Here is a 16,696-nt window from a genome sequence, read left to right as displayed (position 1 = left end):
TTGCATGTACCCCTTAGCCAAAATCACTGTATACACTGGCCTCTCCCCTACCTCTTTGGAGCAGTTCCCCAGAGCTAACTTAGAGGCTGTCTCCCAGGCTGTTGTCATCAGTAAGGTCTCCAAATAAAAATGAAACTCACAGCCCTCAAGTTATGCACTTTTATTTTAGTTGACAGTGGTAATAGGAAGGTGGTGGTGGTGGTTCCTTCATAGGGGAGTGGAAATCTTGGAATTGGTGATGCAGCTGGGGAATGCGGGTGTTTTATTGGTGATGTGGGGCTGGACTTAGGAGGAGTCTGTTAATTCTTCTAGCCTGAGTGAATGTATAGCACTTTCTCCTTCTAGATGTTCAGAATTAGGAAACAAAGCAGCCTAGGCTTTGAAAGTCTTTAGACTTAGAGTTTTCTGACATATCCTACAATAGGTTTCTCTCAGTTGTTGTAAATTTGTAAGTGACCGTGTTTTCTCATAAAGAAAGAATATAAGCTTCACGAGACAATGGCTGCCTCTTTTGTTTACTATGGATCCCTGAAGCCTAAATCAGAGAATCAATAGGTATTTGCTTCATAAATGAAGGAAAGGTACACATAATAGTCCATCCATGTTTTTTTATGGAAGGAGAGTAAGTGTGATTTAACCTCTCTAGCCAACCCAACTGCTGAGTATAAAATTTGTCAATTAGAGGGCTGTTTTAACCTTGCTGTGAGCTAAGCCACACCCCCCTTTTACTCTGAAAGGCTTTACAAAAGGTGGTGACCCCAGGATAATTAACAATTCTGTTGACATCTAATTGGTTTCAAGAGGTTTGCATATACCTAGAGAGAGTGAATAGGCTACCCCTTTTCTTTCCTTTTAAAATACAGGCTTCACGCACTCACATGATGAATTAAACAAATAAAAGTGCAAATGAATGAAAATTAGAATGACACCCTATCTCCTCCCTCACTCCCAACTCTCAGGAATAGGGCTGAAACTGTCAATAGGTGATGAATAGGCTTTGGCATCTGAAATTCTAGATTGTTTCATCTACCACTAGTGAGTGGTGTGTGTGTGTGTGTGTGTGTGTGTGTGTAAAATATACCATACTATTAGGGACTGTATTTTTATCTCAAACCTATAAGTATGATCAGAAACTAATAAGCAATGGAGATATTAAAAAAATAATAAAACATTTAAAATCTATGACAAAGCATATTGATATTAAAGAGGGAAAGCTCTACAGGAAAAGAAATCATATTCCTATGAAAATCTATTAGAAGAGTAAAATATCCCTTAGTAAAAGATACTCGCAGTTATTCTATGAAAGTAATCAAAAAAAAATCCCATGAGAATTGTTCTTAAGAATTAAAGATTCTACCCCACTTATTACACCTGAAAAACAGAATTTGTGAAGAATCTTGATCGACAGCTAACATAATTTTCATGTTTTAAATTTTTGAATTTTTTAAAAAAAATTTATTAAAATATACTTCATTTACAATATTGTGTTAGTTTCAGGTATAGAGTAAAGTGATTCAGTTACATGTGTATATATACAGTTTTTCAGATTATTTTCCATTATAGCTTATTACAAGATATTGAATATAGTTCCCTGTGCCGTGCAATACAGTAAATTCTTGGTGCTTATCCATTTTATGTATAGTAGTTTTTCTCTGTTAATCCTATACTCATAATTTATCCCTCCCTCCTCCCTTTCCCCTTTGGTAGCCATAAGTTTGTTTTCTATGTCTACGAGTCTGTTTCTGTTTTGTATATAGATTCATTTGCATTATTTTTTAGATTCTACATATAAGTGATATCACATATCAGTATGACATTCCCTAGGTCCATTCATGTTGCTGCAAATGGCAATATTTCATTCTTTTTTATGACTAATATTGCACTGTATATATTTGAATATATATACCACATTTTCTTAACCCAATCATCTGTTGATGGGTACTTGTACTGTTTCCATGTCTTGGCTATTGTAAATAGCACTGCTATGAACATTGGGGTGCAAATATCTTTTCAAATTAGAGTTTTTGTCTTTTTAGGATATATGCCCAGGAGTGGGATTGCAGGATCATATGGTAACTCTATTTTTACTATTCTGAGGAACCTCCATACTGTTTTCCATAACGGCTGCACCAATTTACATTCCCACCAATAGTGTAGGAGCATTTCCTTTTCTCCACACTGTCTCCAGCATTTACTATTTGTAGACTTTTTGATGTTAGCTATTCTTTATATATTTTTTTAACATCTTTATTGGAGTACAATTGCTTTACATTGTTGTGTTAGTTGCTGCTGTATGAAAAAGTGAATCAGCTATACGTATACATATATCCCCGTATCCCCTCCCACTTGCATCTCCCTCCCATCCTCCATATCCCACCCCTCTAGGTGGTCACAAAGCACCGAGCTGATCTCCCTGTGCTATGCGACTGCTTCCCACTAGCTATCTATTTTACATCTGGAAGTGTATATATGTCCATGCCACTCCCTGACTTCGTCCTAGCTTACCCATCCCCTTATCCGTGTCCTCAAGTCCATTCTGTACGTATGCATCTTTATTCCTATCCTGCCCCTAGGTTCTTCAGAACCATCTTCTCTTTTCTTTAGATCCCATATATATGTGTTAGAATATGGTATTTGTTTCTCTCTCTCTGACTTACTTCACTCTGTATAACAGACTCTAGGTCCATCCACCTCACTACAAATAACGCAATTTCATATCTTTTTATGGCTCAGTAATATTCCATTGTATATATGTGCCATATCTTCTTTATCCATTCATCTGTCAATGGACACCTAGGTTGCTTCCATGTCCTGGCTATTGTAAATAGTGCTGCAATGAACATTGTGACACATGACTCTTTTTGAATTATGGTTTTCTCAGGGTATATGCCCAGTAGTGGGATTGCTGGGTCATATGGTAGTTCTATTTTTAGTTTTTTAAGGAACCTCCATACTGTTCTCCATAGTGGCTGTATCAATTTACATTCCCACCAACAGTGCAAGAGGGTTCCCTTTTCTCCACACCCTCTCCAGCATTTATTTTTTGTAGATTTTTTGATGATGGCCATTCTCACCAATGTGAGGTGATGCCTCATTGTAGTTTTGATTTGCATTTCTCTAATGATTAGTGATGTTGAGCATCCTTTTATGTATTTGCTGGCCATCTGTATATCTTCTTTGGAGAAATGTCTGTTTCAGTCTTCTGCCCATTTTTGGATTGGGTTGTTTGTTTTTCTGATATCGAGCTGCATGAGCTGCTTGTAAATTTTGGAGATTAATCCTTTGTCAGTTGCTTCATTTGCAAATATTTTCTCCCGTTCTGAGGGTTGTCTTTTCATCTTGTTTATGTTTTCCTCTGTTGTGCAAAAGCCTTTTTCATTAGGTCCCATTTGTTTATTTTTGTTTTTATTTCCATATCTCTAGGAGGTGGGTCAAAAAGTATCTTGCTGTGATTTATGTCATAGAGTGTTCTGCCTATGTTTTCCTCTAAGAGTTTGAGAGTGTCTGGCCTTACAGTTAGGTCTTTAATCCATTTTGAGTTTATTTTTGTGTATGGTGCTAGGGAGTGTTCTAATTTCATTCTTTTACATGTAGCTGTCCAGTTTCCCCAGCACCACTTATTGAAGAGGCTGTCTTTTCTCCACTGTATATTCTTGCCTCCTTTATCAAAAATAAGGTGACCATATGTGCCTGGGTTTATCTCTGGGCTTTCTATGCTGTTCCATTGATCTATATTTCTGGTTTTGTGCCAGTACCATACTGTTGTGATTACTGTAGCTTTGTAATATAGTCTGAAGTCAGGGAGCCTGATTTCTCCAGCTCCATTTTTCTTTCTCAAGATTGCTTTGGCTATTCAGTTCTTTTGTGTTTCCATACAAATTGTGAACTTTTTTGTTCTAGTTCTGTGAAAAATGCCATTGGTAGTTTGATAGGGATTGCACTGAATGTGTAGATTGCTTTGGGTAGTAAAGTCATTTTCACAATGTTGATTCTTCCAGTCCAAGAGCATGGTATATCACTCCATCTGTTTGAATCATCTTTAATTTCTTTCATCAGTGTCTTATAGTTTTCTGCATACAGATCTTTTGTCACCTTAGGTAAGTTTATTCCTAGGTATTTTATTATTTTTGTTGCAATGGTAAATGAGAGTGTTTCTTTAATTACACTTTCAGATTTTTCATCATTAGTGTATAGGAATGCAAGAGATTTCTGTGCATTAATTCTGTATCCTACTGCTTTACCAAATTCATTGATTAGCTCTAGTAGTTTTCTGGTAGCGTCTTTAGGATCCTCTATGTATAGTATCATGTCATCTGCAAAGAGTGACAGCTTTACTTCTTTTCTGATTCAGATTCATTTTATTTCTTTTTCTTCTCTGATTGCTGTGGCTAAAACTTCCAAAATTATGTTGAATAATAGTGGTAAGAGTGGACAACCTTGTCTTGTTCCTGATCTTAGAGGAAATGGTTTCAGTTTTTCATCATTGAGAACGATGTTGGCTGTGGGTTTGTCATATATGGCCTTTATCATGTTGAGGTAAGTTCCCTCTATGCCTACTTTCTGGAGGGTTTTTATCATCAACTGGTGTTGAATTCTGTCAAAAGTTTTTTCTGCATTAATTGAGTTGATCATATGGTTTTCTCCTTCAATTTGTTAATATGGTGTATCACATTGATTGATTTGCATATTTTGAAGAATCCTTGCATTCTTGGGATAAACCCCACTTGATCTTGGTGTATGATCCTTTTAATGTGCTGTTGGGTTCTGTTTGCTAGTATTTTGTTGAGGATTTTTGCATCTATGTTCATCAGTGACATTGGCCTGTAGTTTTCTTTCTTTGTGACATCCTTGTCTGGTTTTGGTATCAGGGCAATGGTGGCCTCGTAGATTGAGTTTGGGAGTGTTCCTCATTCTGCTATATTTTGGAAGAGTTTGACAAGTATAGGTGTTAGCTCTTTTCTAAGTGTTTGATAGAATTCGCCTGTGAAGCCATCTGGTCCTGGGCTTTTGTTTGTTGGAAGATTTTTGATCACAGTCTCAATTTCAGTGTTTCCAATTGTTCTGTTTATATTTCCTATTTCTTCCTCTCAGAAGGTTGTGCTTTTCTAAGAATTTGTCCATTTCTTCCAGGTTGCCCATTTTATTGGCGTATCGTTGCTTGTAGTAATCTCTCATGATCCTTTGTACTTCTTCAGTGTCAGTTGTTACTTCTCCTTTTTCATTTCTAATTCTATTGATTTGAGTTTTCTTCTTGATGAGTCTGGCTAATGGTTTATCAATTTTGTATATCTTCTCAAAGAACCAGCTTTTAGTTTTATTGATCTTTGCTATCGTTTCCTTCATTTCTTTTTCATTTATTTCTGATCTGATATTTATGATTTCTTTCCTTCTGCTAACTTTGGGGTTTTTTTGTTCTTCTTTCTCTAATTGCTTTAGTTGTAAGGTTAGGTTGTTTATTTGAGATGTTTCTTGTTTCTTGAGGTAGAATTGTATTGCTATAAACTCCCTGCTTAGAACTGCTTTTCTGCATCTCATAGGTTTGGGATCATCGTGTTTTCATTGTCATTTGTTTCTAGGTATTTTTTGATTTCCTCTTTGATTTTTCAGTGATATCTTGGTTATTTAGTAGTGTATTGTTTAGCCTCCATGTGTTTGTATTTTTTACATTTTTTTTCCTGTAATTGATATCTAGTCTCATAGCACTGTGGTCCGAAAAGATACTTGATATAATTTCAATTTTCTGAAATTTACCAAGGCTTTATTTGTAACCCAAGATACGATCTATCCTGGAGAATGTTCCATGAGCACTTGAGAAGAAAGTGTATTCTGTTGTTTTTGGATGGAATGTCCTATAAATATCAATTAAATCCATCTTGTTTAATGTAGAATTTAAAGCTTGTGTTTCCTTATTTATTTTCATTTTGGATGATCTGTGCATTGGTGAAAATGGGGTGTTAATGTCCCCTACTATGATTGTGTTACTGTCGATTTCCCCTTTTATGGCTGTTAGCATTTGCCTTATGTATTGAGGTGCTCCTATGTTGGGTGCATAAATATTTACAGTTGTTATATCTTCTTCTTGGATTGATCCCTTGATCATTATGTAGCGTCCTTCTTTGTCTCTTGTAATAGTCTTTATTTTAAAGTCTATTTTGTCTGATATGAGAATTGCTACTCCAGGATTATTTTGATTTCCATTTGCATGGAATATCTTTTTCCATCCCCTCACTTTCAGTCTGTATGTGTCCGTAGGTCTGAAGTGGGTCTCTTGTAGACAGTATATAGACGGGTCTTGTTTTTTATCCATTCAGCCAGTCTGTGTCTTTTGGTTGCAGCATTTAATCCATTTACATTTAAGGTAATTATCAATATGTATGCTCCTATTACCATTTTCTTAATTGTTTTGCATTTGTTATTGTAGGTCTTTTTCTTCTCTCTTGTTTCCTGCCTAGAGAAGGTCCTTTAGCATTTGTTATAAGCTGGTTTGGTGGTGCTGAATTCTCTTAGTTTTTGCTTGTCTGTAAAGATTTTAATTTCTCCATCAAATCTAAATGAGATCCTTGCTGGCTAGAGTAATCTTGGTTGTAGGTTTTCCCCTTACATCACTTTAAATATGTCCTCCCACTCCCTTCTGGATTGCAGAGTTTCTGCTGAAAGATCAGCCGTTAACCTTATGGGGATTCCCTTGTATGTTATTTGCTGGGTTCCCTTGCTGCTTTTAATACTTTTTCTTTGAATTTAATTTTGATAGTTTGATTAATATGTGTCTTGGCGTGTTTCTACTTGGATTTATTCTGTATGGAACTCTGTGCTTCCTGGAGTTGATTGACTATTTCCTTTCCCATATTAGGGAAGTTTTCAACTATAATCTCTTCAAATATTTTCTCAGACCATTTCTTTTTCTCTTCTTCTTCTGGGACCCCTCTAATTCGAATGTTGGTGCATTTTATGTTGTCCCAGAGGTCTCTGAGACTGTCCTCAATTCTTTTCATTCTTTTTACTTTATTCTGCTCTGTGGTAGTTATTTCCACTATTTTATCTTCCAGGGCACTTATCCGTTCTGCTGCCTGAGTTATTCTGCTATTGACTCCTTCTAGAGAATTTTTAATTTCATTTATTGTGTTGGTCATCATTGTTTGTTTGCTCTTTAGTTCTTCTAGGTCCTTGTTAAACATTTCTTGTATTTTCTCCATTCTATTTCCAACATTTTGGTTCATCTTTACTATCATTACTCTGAATTCTTTTTTGGGTAGACTGCCTATTTCGTCTTCATTTGTTTGGTCTGGTGTGTTTTTACCTTGCTCCTTCATCTGCCGTGTGTTTCTCTGTCTTCTCATTTTCCTTAACTTACTGTGTTTGGGGTCTCCTTTTTGAAGGCTACAAGTTTGTAGTTCCCATTGTTTTTGTTGTCTGCACCCAGTGGCTAAGGTTGGTTCAGTGGGTTGTGTAGGCTTCCTGGTGGAGGGATCTGGTGCCTGTGTTCTGGTGGATGAGGCTTGATCTTGTCTTTCTGGTGGGCAGGACTGCACCTGGTGGTGTGTTTTGGGGTGTCTGTGACCTTATTATGATTTTAGACAGCATCTCTGCTAATGGGTGGGGTTGTGTTCCTGTCTTGCTAGTTGTTTGGCATAGGGTGTCCAGCACTGTAGCTTGCTGGTCGTTGAATGTAGCAGGGTCTTAGCATTGAGATGAAGATCTCTGGGTGAGGTTTCACCATTTGATATTATATGGAGCCTGGATTTCTCTGGTGGACCAATGTCCTGAACTTTGCTCTCCCACCTCAGAGACACAGGCCTGACACCTGGGTGGAGCACCAAGACCCTGTCAGTCACACAGCTCAGAAGAAAAGGGAGGAAAAAAAGAAAGAAAGAAAGAAGAGAGCATCCAAACCAAAAAACAAATCCACCAATAATAAGCACTAAAAACTATACTAAAAAAAACCCAAAAAATGGACAGACAGCACCCTAGGACAAATGGTAAAAGCAAAGCTATACAGACAAAATCACACAAAGAAGCATACGCATACACACTCACAAAAAGAGTAAAAGGAAAAAAATATATATATCTATTTATAAAAAAAAAAGGAAGAGAGCAACCATATCAATAAACAAATCTACCAATGATAATAAAAGCTAAATACTAAACTAAGATAAACATAAAACCAGAAAAAGTTAGATGCAGAAAGCAAACCTGAAGTCTACAGTTGCTCCCAAAGTCCACTGCCTCAATTTTGGGATGGTTCGTTGTCTATTCTGGTATTCCAGAGATGCAGGGTACATCAAATTGATTGTGGAGATTTAATCTGCTGCTCCTGAGGCTGCTGGGAGAGATTTCCCTTTCTTTTCTTTGTTTGCCCAGTTCCTGGGTTTCAGCTTTGGATTTGGGCCCGTCTTTGCCTCTAGACCACCTGAGGGCATCTGTTCCCGCCCAGACAGGACGGGGTTAAAGGAGCAGCTGATTAGGGGGCTCTGGCTCACTCAGGCTGGGGGTAGGGAGGGGTACGGAATGCGGGATGAGCCTGTGGTTGCAGAGTTCTACATGATGTTGCAGCAGCCTGAGGTGCACCAGTTGTTCTCCCAGGGAAGTTGTCCCTGGATCACGGGACCCTGGTAGTGGCGGGCTGCACAGGCTCCCGGGAGGGGAGGTGTGGATACTGACCTGTGCTCGCACACAGGCTTCTTGGTGGCTGCAGCAGCAGCCTTAGTATTTCATGCTGTGTCTGGGGTCCGTGCTGATAGTCGCGACTCACGCCTGTCTTTGGAACTCGTTTAGGTGGTGCTCTGAATCCCCTCTCCTCGCGCACTCCTAAACAATGGTCTCTTGCCTCTTCGGCAGCTCCAGACTTTTTTCCAGACTCCCTCCCGGCTAGCTGTGGCACACTAGCCTCCCTTCAGGCTGTGTTCAAGCATCCAACCCCAGTCCTATTCCTGGGATCTGAACTCTGAAGCTGAATGTGGAGCCTCAGCTCTCAGCTCCCACCTGCCCCAGCTGGTGAGCAAACAAGCCTCTTGCGCTGGTGAGTGCTGGTCGGCACCGATCCTCTGTGCGGGAATCTCTCCGCTTTGCCCTCTGCACCCCTCTTGCTGTGCTCTCCTCCGTGGCTCCAAAGCTTCCCCCCCGCCACCACCCGTCTTCACCAGTGAAGGGGCTTCCTAGTGTGTGGAAACCTTTCCTCCTTCCCAGCTCCCTCCCAGAGGTGTAGGTCCTTTCCCTATTCTTTTGTCTCTGTTTTTCCTTTTTGCTTTTGCCCTACCCAGGTACTTGGGGAGTTTCTTGCCTTTTGTGAAGTCTGAGGTCTTCTGCCAGCGTTCAGTAGGTGTTCTGTAGGAGTTGTTCCACAGGTAGATGTATTTCTGATGTATTTGTGGGGAGGAAGGTGATCTCCATATCTTCCTCCTCCGCCATCTTGAAGGTCTCTCCCACATAACTCTTTTTGAATTATGGTTTTCTCAGGGTATATGCCCAGTAGTCTCATTGCTGGGTCATATGGTAGTTCTATTTTTAGTTTTTTAAGGAACCTCCATACTGTTCTCCATAGTGGCTTTATCAATTTACATTCCTACCAGCAGTGTAGGAGGGTTCGCTTTTCTCCACATCCTCTCCAGCATTTATTGTTTGTAGATTTTTGATGACGGCAATTCTGATCGGTGTGAGGTGATACCTCATTGTAGTTTTGATTTGCATTTCTCTAATAATTAGCGATGTTGAGCATCTTTTCATGTGCCTGTTGGCCATTTGTATGTCTTTTTTAGACATGTCTATTTAGGTCTTCTGCCCATTTTTTGATTGGGTTGTTTGTTTTTTTGATATTGAGTTGTATAAGCTTTTTGTATATTTTGGAAATTATGACCTTGTCAGTTGTATTGTTTGCAAATATTTTCTCCCAGTCCATAGGTTGTCTTTTTTGTTTTGTTAGTGGTTTCCTTTGCTGTGTAAAATCTTTTAAGCTTGATTAGGTCCCATTTGTTTATTTTTGCTTTTATTTCTTTTGCCTTGGGAGACAGATTTAAGAACATATTGCTACAGTTTATGTCAGAGAATGTTTTGCCTATGTTCTTTTCTAGTTTTATGGTGTCATGTCTTATATTTAGTTATTTAAACCATTTTGAGTTATTTTGTATATGGTGTGAGAAATTGTTCTAATTTCATTGATTAACATTTAGCTGTCTAGCTTTCCAACACCACTTTTACCATTGTATATTTTTGCCTCCTTTATTGTAGATTAATTGACCATAGGTGCGCAGGTTTATTTCTGGCCTCTCTATTCTGGTCCATTGTTCAACATATCTGTTTTTGTGCCAATACCATGCTGTTTTGACTACTATAACTTTCTGGTTTTGTCTGAAGTCTAGAAGGGTTAATACCTCCAGCTTTGTTCTTTTCCCTCAGGATTGCTTTGGCAATTCTGGGTCTTTTATATTTTCATATGAATTTTAGGATTATTTGTTCTAGTACTGTGAAAAATGTCATGGCCATTTTGATAGGAAGCACATTAAATCTATAGATTGCTTTGGATAGTGTGGCCATTTTCACAATATTAATTATTCCAATTCAAGAGCACAAGATATCTTTCCATTTCTTTGAATAATCTTCAGTATCCTTTATCAGTGTTTTATAGTTTTCAGCATACAGGTCTTTAATCTTCTTGGTTAAGTTTATTACAAGTTTTTTTTTATGCAATTTAAACAGGATTGTTTTTTTTTTACTTTCTCTTTCTGATATTTTATTGTTAGTATAAAGAAATGCAGCAGATTTCTGTAATTAATCTTGTATCCTGCTACCTTGCTGAATTAGTTTATCAGTACTAATAGTTTTTGTGTGGAGTCTTTAGGATTCTCTATATATATAGAGTATCATGAAAGAGTGATTATTTCACCTGTTCCTTTCCAATTTGGATAAATTTTATTTATTATTTTTGTCTGATTGTTATGGCTAGGACTTCCAGTGCTATGTTGAATAGAAGTGGTGAGAGTGGACATCCTTGTCTTGTTCCTGAATTTCAAGGTAAGGCTTTCAGCTTTTCACCATTGAGTATTATGTTGGCTGTGGGCTTGTCATAAATGATTTTTATTATGTTGTGATATGTTCCCTCTACACCTACTTTGGCAAGAGTTTTTATCATGAATGGATGTTGAATTTTATCAAATGCTTTTCCTGAGTCTATTGAGATGATCCTGTGGTTTTTGTCTTTTCTTTTCTTAATGTGGTGTATTACACCGATTGATTTGCATATGTTGAGCTATGCTTGCGATCCTGGAATGAATCCAACTTGATCATGGTGTATGATCCTTTTTATATATATATCCTTTAAACCAAGTTGGACTTGGTTTGCTAATGTTTTGTTGAGGAGTTTTGCATCTATATTCATCAAAGATATTGGTCTGTAATTTTCTTTTTTTGTAGTGTCCTTGTCTGACTTTGGTATCAGGGTGATGGTGGCTTCATAGAATGAATTTGGGAGTATTTCCTCCTTTTCAATCGTTTGGAATAGTTTGATAAGGATATACATAAATTCTTCTTTGTGTGTTTGATACAATTCCCCAGTGAAGCCATCCTACCCTGGACTTTCATTTGCAGGGAATTTTTAAATTACAGATTCTATTTCACTCCTAGTGTTTGGTCTATTAAAATTTTCTGTTTCTTCTTGATTCAGTTTTGGCAGACTGTATGTTTCTGGAAACTCAGAATTTTTACACAGTGTATTGGTTGAGAGTACAACCCTGGTAGTAAACTGTCTGGATTTGAATCCAGACTGCAGTACAAAGTAGTTTTGGACTCAGGACATTTAAAAAATTTCCCAGTGCCAAAAGTCCCTAATCTGTAATAGGGAATAATATTACTTGGAAGAATAAATGACTTAATGGTAAGTGCTCAATACATTTTAGACAGTACTACTATCCACACAAAGGATCCCAAAGAAATGAGGAGCTTTGCTCTCACTGATTTAGCGTCAAAGGCAGAATCAGACCCTGGTCTTCTAAAATTTTTGCCCGAGACATCCCATTACTCCAGGGCCAAAAACATCTAGAACCAAACAATTTTATTAATTTTAATGTCAAGATAAAAAAAATTTTCCCAAAACCAAAATTATTAATTTTTTTTTTTGCCTATTCTATTCTCTCTTTGACTCTCTTCCTCTTATATGTATTCTTCTTGAATTAGCCTAATTTGGAAAGTCACATACACATGCACACTCTATCTTGAAAAGAGAATCATATGCCCATTCAATAAATATTGTTTATTGAATCCAAATAAGATAAGCTTAATCTTTCTGGTCTTAACATATGAGACAAAAAATGCAAGACATTATTTTTAATGTGCAGAAAAGCCTCTTCTAGATAATAATTTTCTATTCACTTATTTTCATATAATCTATAAAACAGATTGGATTCATAAGCAGTTTAGTCTATAATAATTATGTTTTCAATAAACTATGTCTATAATTTCCTGTTTATCATCCATGGTTTTAGTGTTGTAGAAAATGATAATTATTTGATCCAATGAGTATGTATTATATCTTTCTCTAGTAGAATGGGACAGTTTAAAACCAATATTTTTGATGTGCCAAAAATTTGATAATGCCAATTCATTTAACCTTCATAATGACTCTTTGAAGTGCCAATAATAACACATACTATTGTGTGTGCATATATCATGTCTTGGCACTGTGCTAAGTACCTAACGCTCATAACGATTAATCTTCATAGAACACTATGAAGAAGATTCCATTGTCATTTCCAGTTTATAAAGGAGGAACCACAACCCTAACAAGTTACATAATCAGTCCATAGTCTTACAGTAGATGAACTGGAATTTAAATTCAAGTTTGTCTAGTGGCAAAGTGCATACTCTTTTGCATACATTCTACCTCCTTAGCTGTTAGCACCTAACGTAGTACCTGGCACCTAATATGATGCCTGATTCATACTAGACAAACCATAAACATTTGTGGAATAAGTAATTGCAGGAAGCAGTATGGTAGGGAAAGAACAGAGGGTTTGGCTTCAGACAGCGTTGGTTAAAAATCCCTGCTTTAGTGCCTCTAATTAACTAACATCATATTCTTTTATCATGTCTACAACTTGGTGTCCATGTCTGTAAAATGAGCTTAACTGTAGATGTGTTAAGTTGTAAGGATTAATGTGCATTTACAGTCCTTAGCCTAGTGCCTCTATATTCTTTATTGGATACTATTGTAGTCACCATTATGTCTGGTATAAAACATCAGTGTAAAATGCATTAAATATATTTTGTATATTATCATAATGATGCAAAGAGGCTAGTAAAATTGCTCAGTAAGAATTTCCTATTATCTTTTATTGTACCTTAACTACTGAGTTTTTGTTCTAAAGTTTCATTATTCCATATATAATCTTTCTTTATTTTTATTCAATCAAAAAATTCTCCTTTGAATTCTAAATTTCTTCTCTAAATTATAAGAAAAACAAAGTTACAGTTACTTCTACATAAATATTACCAGTTATATCAAGTACATAAAAAGTATTTTAATGGATATTTTATGGGAAAGGTATGTGAGGTTTCACAGAAATTAGAAGAAAAATGTATTTATACTGCATATATATAAATTAGATTATAAATTAAATAAGTTAAAATATATTTATAAATTAGAAGATTGACATATGCTGATTATTGATGATGGAAGTATTTCCTAGAAATAAACTGCCCATTTTTTAGTAAATGTGTTCAATTATCACTAAATTCATCCTTATTAGTGATATTTAAATTGTTAATGACTTGCAAATTTGTAGAGCATATCATACAATCACTATATTTCCTTTCCTTGTTTAAACTAATATTGCCGTTTATTGATTTAGCCAGCTAAGTGATTATTTCAGGCCTTAGATATTTATTGTCATAAATGTTGATCTCATGTTGAAGTCGTTTAAAAGTGAAACAGTCTGTTGAAACTAGATGTAAAATAGGTGGATATTTTAAGTCAATTCTGATAAAAGTTGCTTTTAGACAAACATCTTGTTATTCTTTCCCATAACATATGGATCAGAGTTTCCCTTTATCCCTCTGGCAATTCTGGCAAATGTTCTAAGCACCTACATTTATTTCTTATTATTTTCTGCTTCTCATTAGTGAACAGTTCCCAGTATATCACAGTACATGGAATATTTTATACTGAGTGGCTCTTGTTACCAAGTCCTTTGAGGATTTTTGGACATTCAAAATGATGTTCTACTGCAACAGTGAAATCTTTTTCTTTATGTCAAATTCCCAGTGTATAAACTACACAGTTAAAAATAACATCTCCAATATGTCGGGGCTTCATTCTCTACAGACATTTTGTAATATTAAAAAAAAAAAAAAAGGCTTTCAGGATACAATGTACAATGTCTGATACATATTGTCTTTGAAAAAATAAGCTTAGGAGAAAATCATTTTATTCAGCTCTGCTATGATATTTGATATTTTAAAAGGCCTTTACTATAATTAAACTCTCTTTTCCCATGCTAAGCTTAACCTTCGTTCAATTCTTTGTATATTCATTCATTTATTCACTTCATTCATTTGTCCAAAGTTGTGTGATGGCATTTAAAAAAAAAAAAATCCCTCCTCTGTATCATAGCGTTATTTTCCTTATCTATGGAGACATCAAACATTTTCATGGCTTCATTAACATAACTCTTGAAATCACTTGGCAAATGTTTCCATATTTGATCTTAATTAATGAAAAAATTATCCTGAAATTCCTATAAAAGCTTGTCAGATTTCATTAGACCCTTAAGTAAATCCTTTTGTATGTCTGTACTCCTCATTCAGTAACTTATGCCAGGGTTCTCAGGACAAAGGGATTTCTTCTACTTAAGCTGGAAATTAATAGAAAGATGGACACAAATGGTACCATCACCTGCCAATAACAGGCAAAGAGCAGAGTAGGTGAACTATTGCTCTGAGTGAAATTAGTAAAATTAGAATTAAAGTCAAAGACTTATACTTGTGTATTTTGTTGTTTTGATTTTGTTGCTCTTGTTGTGACAAATTTGAATTTGCAAGACTGATCCAGCAGGCAAATTCTTAAATAAAACAATGGCTGATTTAAGTTTTCAAAAGCATAGTTCATCTTTTTTAACTCAATTTGATTTTGTAACGTCTGGGAACTATATAAGGTGAGCACTTATCCTGCTTAGGGACTTTTGCTCATTTTGCTTCTCCACTACCTTTCTTTTAGAAACCATGCAGATACTATGGGCATATCTGTTTTATTATTAAGATATTTTTGATCTACTTTTAAAAAGATGAGGCATGCAGAAAGATATAAACTGAAATATACTTGAATCACTCACTAATAAACCCATTGAACTCTGCAAGGACATTGTCAACGCTCTCAATTAAAATTTTAAAACCTATTTTGGAGACATGTAAAAGGGTAATAACTATTAGGGAGTCATTAATATACAATGATTATTTGAAGTGAATTATTTTTTTAAATAAATTTAGCCATAACCCATTAGTGCACCCTTTCAAATGATGGATTAAAGTCTACTAATACAAAAATTTTAGATAATATGATGGTTTGCATCACAAGAGAGTTCATACAATGTTATTATTAGGAAGAGTTGATTCTGTAGGATAAAGTATAAATATTAGTCCAAAGCGAGACAAGGCATTTCAATATTCCAAATTTTGCGAATTCCATGAAAAAGAGAAGGTGTAAATAACCTTAACGTAGGAGAAGCGATGGTTGTAACCTGCAAGCACCAATTTTGACTATGATTTTTGATAGTCTCCCTGTTATTCAGGTAGCATTGACCACTTTTGATCCCCAGGATCTTCTCCTCTTCTAAATGTTTAGAAATTTAGACTCTGGCTCCTTTTTTACTAGACTTTGCTTGTGTACATTGTGTTCCCAAGAAGGCATTTGGGTGATAGTGGGATAATGGATTTAAAACATACAATTTTACTTAGCTGAGAAAATCTGCCTACCCTTTGTACCAAAATCATACACTGTATGTAGAACCAAAATAAATAAATTAAATTTCTTCACGTTTTCAAGTAAAAAACAAGAAACCCAATTGACATTACATTTGCTTGAGCATGTATATAATTACTTGAACTCGTATGAAAACCTTTACACTCAAAGCAAAGTCATCCACCATTTAAATTCTGTAGTTGCTACAAGTCATCCTCCCAGGCCTCCTTTCATTTCTATGCTCTATTCTCCATTGCATAATGATGTCACCAGAGAATTAGTTTCCATTTACTCATCTTTGAGAAGAGATCACCATACCTTCAACATAAATTTGCTCTGAGGATTAAATTAGACAATGCATATAAAATACTTAGTGTAATGCCTGGCATATAGTAGAATATGATAAATGGTAGATTTTATCCTCTGTTCTCTTACTTCATTTTAAGGCATAATCCTACCAATTTTTATTAAGAATATATGAGGGAGAGACTTTCTTTTTGCAGTCTAACAATTTCATTCTTTGCCTATAAGAATAAAAACATTGTGATGTTGTAGAGATGTGTAGTAGCTTTTAAATAGAAGTGGGTATTTCAATAAGGCTTGAAGAAGCAGGACGTTCATATATAGGAGTGAGTATTTCAATAGGGCTTGGTGAAGTAGGACGTTAACTTCTGGGGATATGATCAGTTATTTACATTAAAAAAGCAGCATCATAAATAGCAACTGTCATTCAGAATTAGAATAAAATCATGCTTC

This window comes from Delphinapterus leucas, chromosome 4, assembly GCF_059928025.1.
Source record: "Delphinapterus leucas isolate spDelLeu-1000000601 "Yukka" chromosome 4, BTC_Dleu_Yukka2, whole genome shotgun sequence".
Taxonomy (NCBI): domain Eukaryota; kingdom Metazoa; phylum Chordata; class Mammalia; order Artiodactyla; family Monodontidae; genus Delphinapterus; species Delphinapterus leucas.
The sequence above is the reverse complement of the archived record's forward strand: the minus strand, read 5'-3'. Positions refer to the sequence as shown.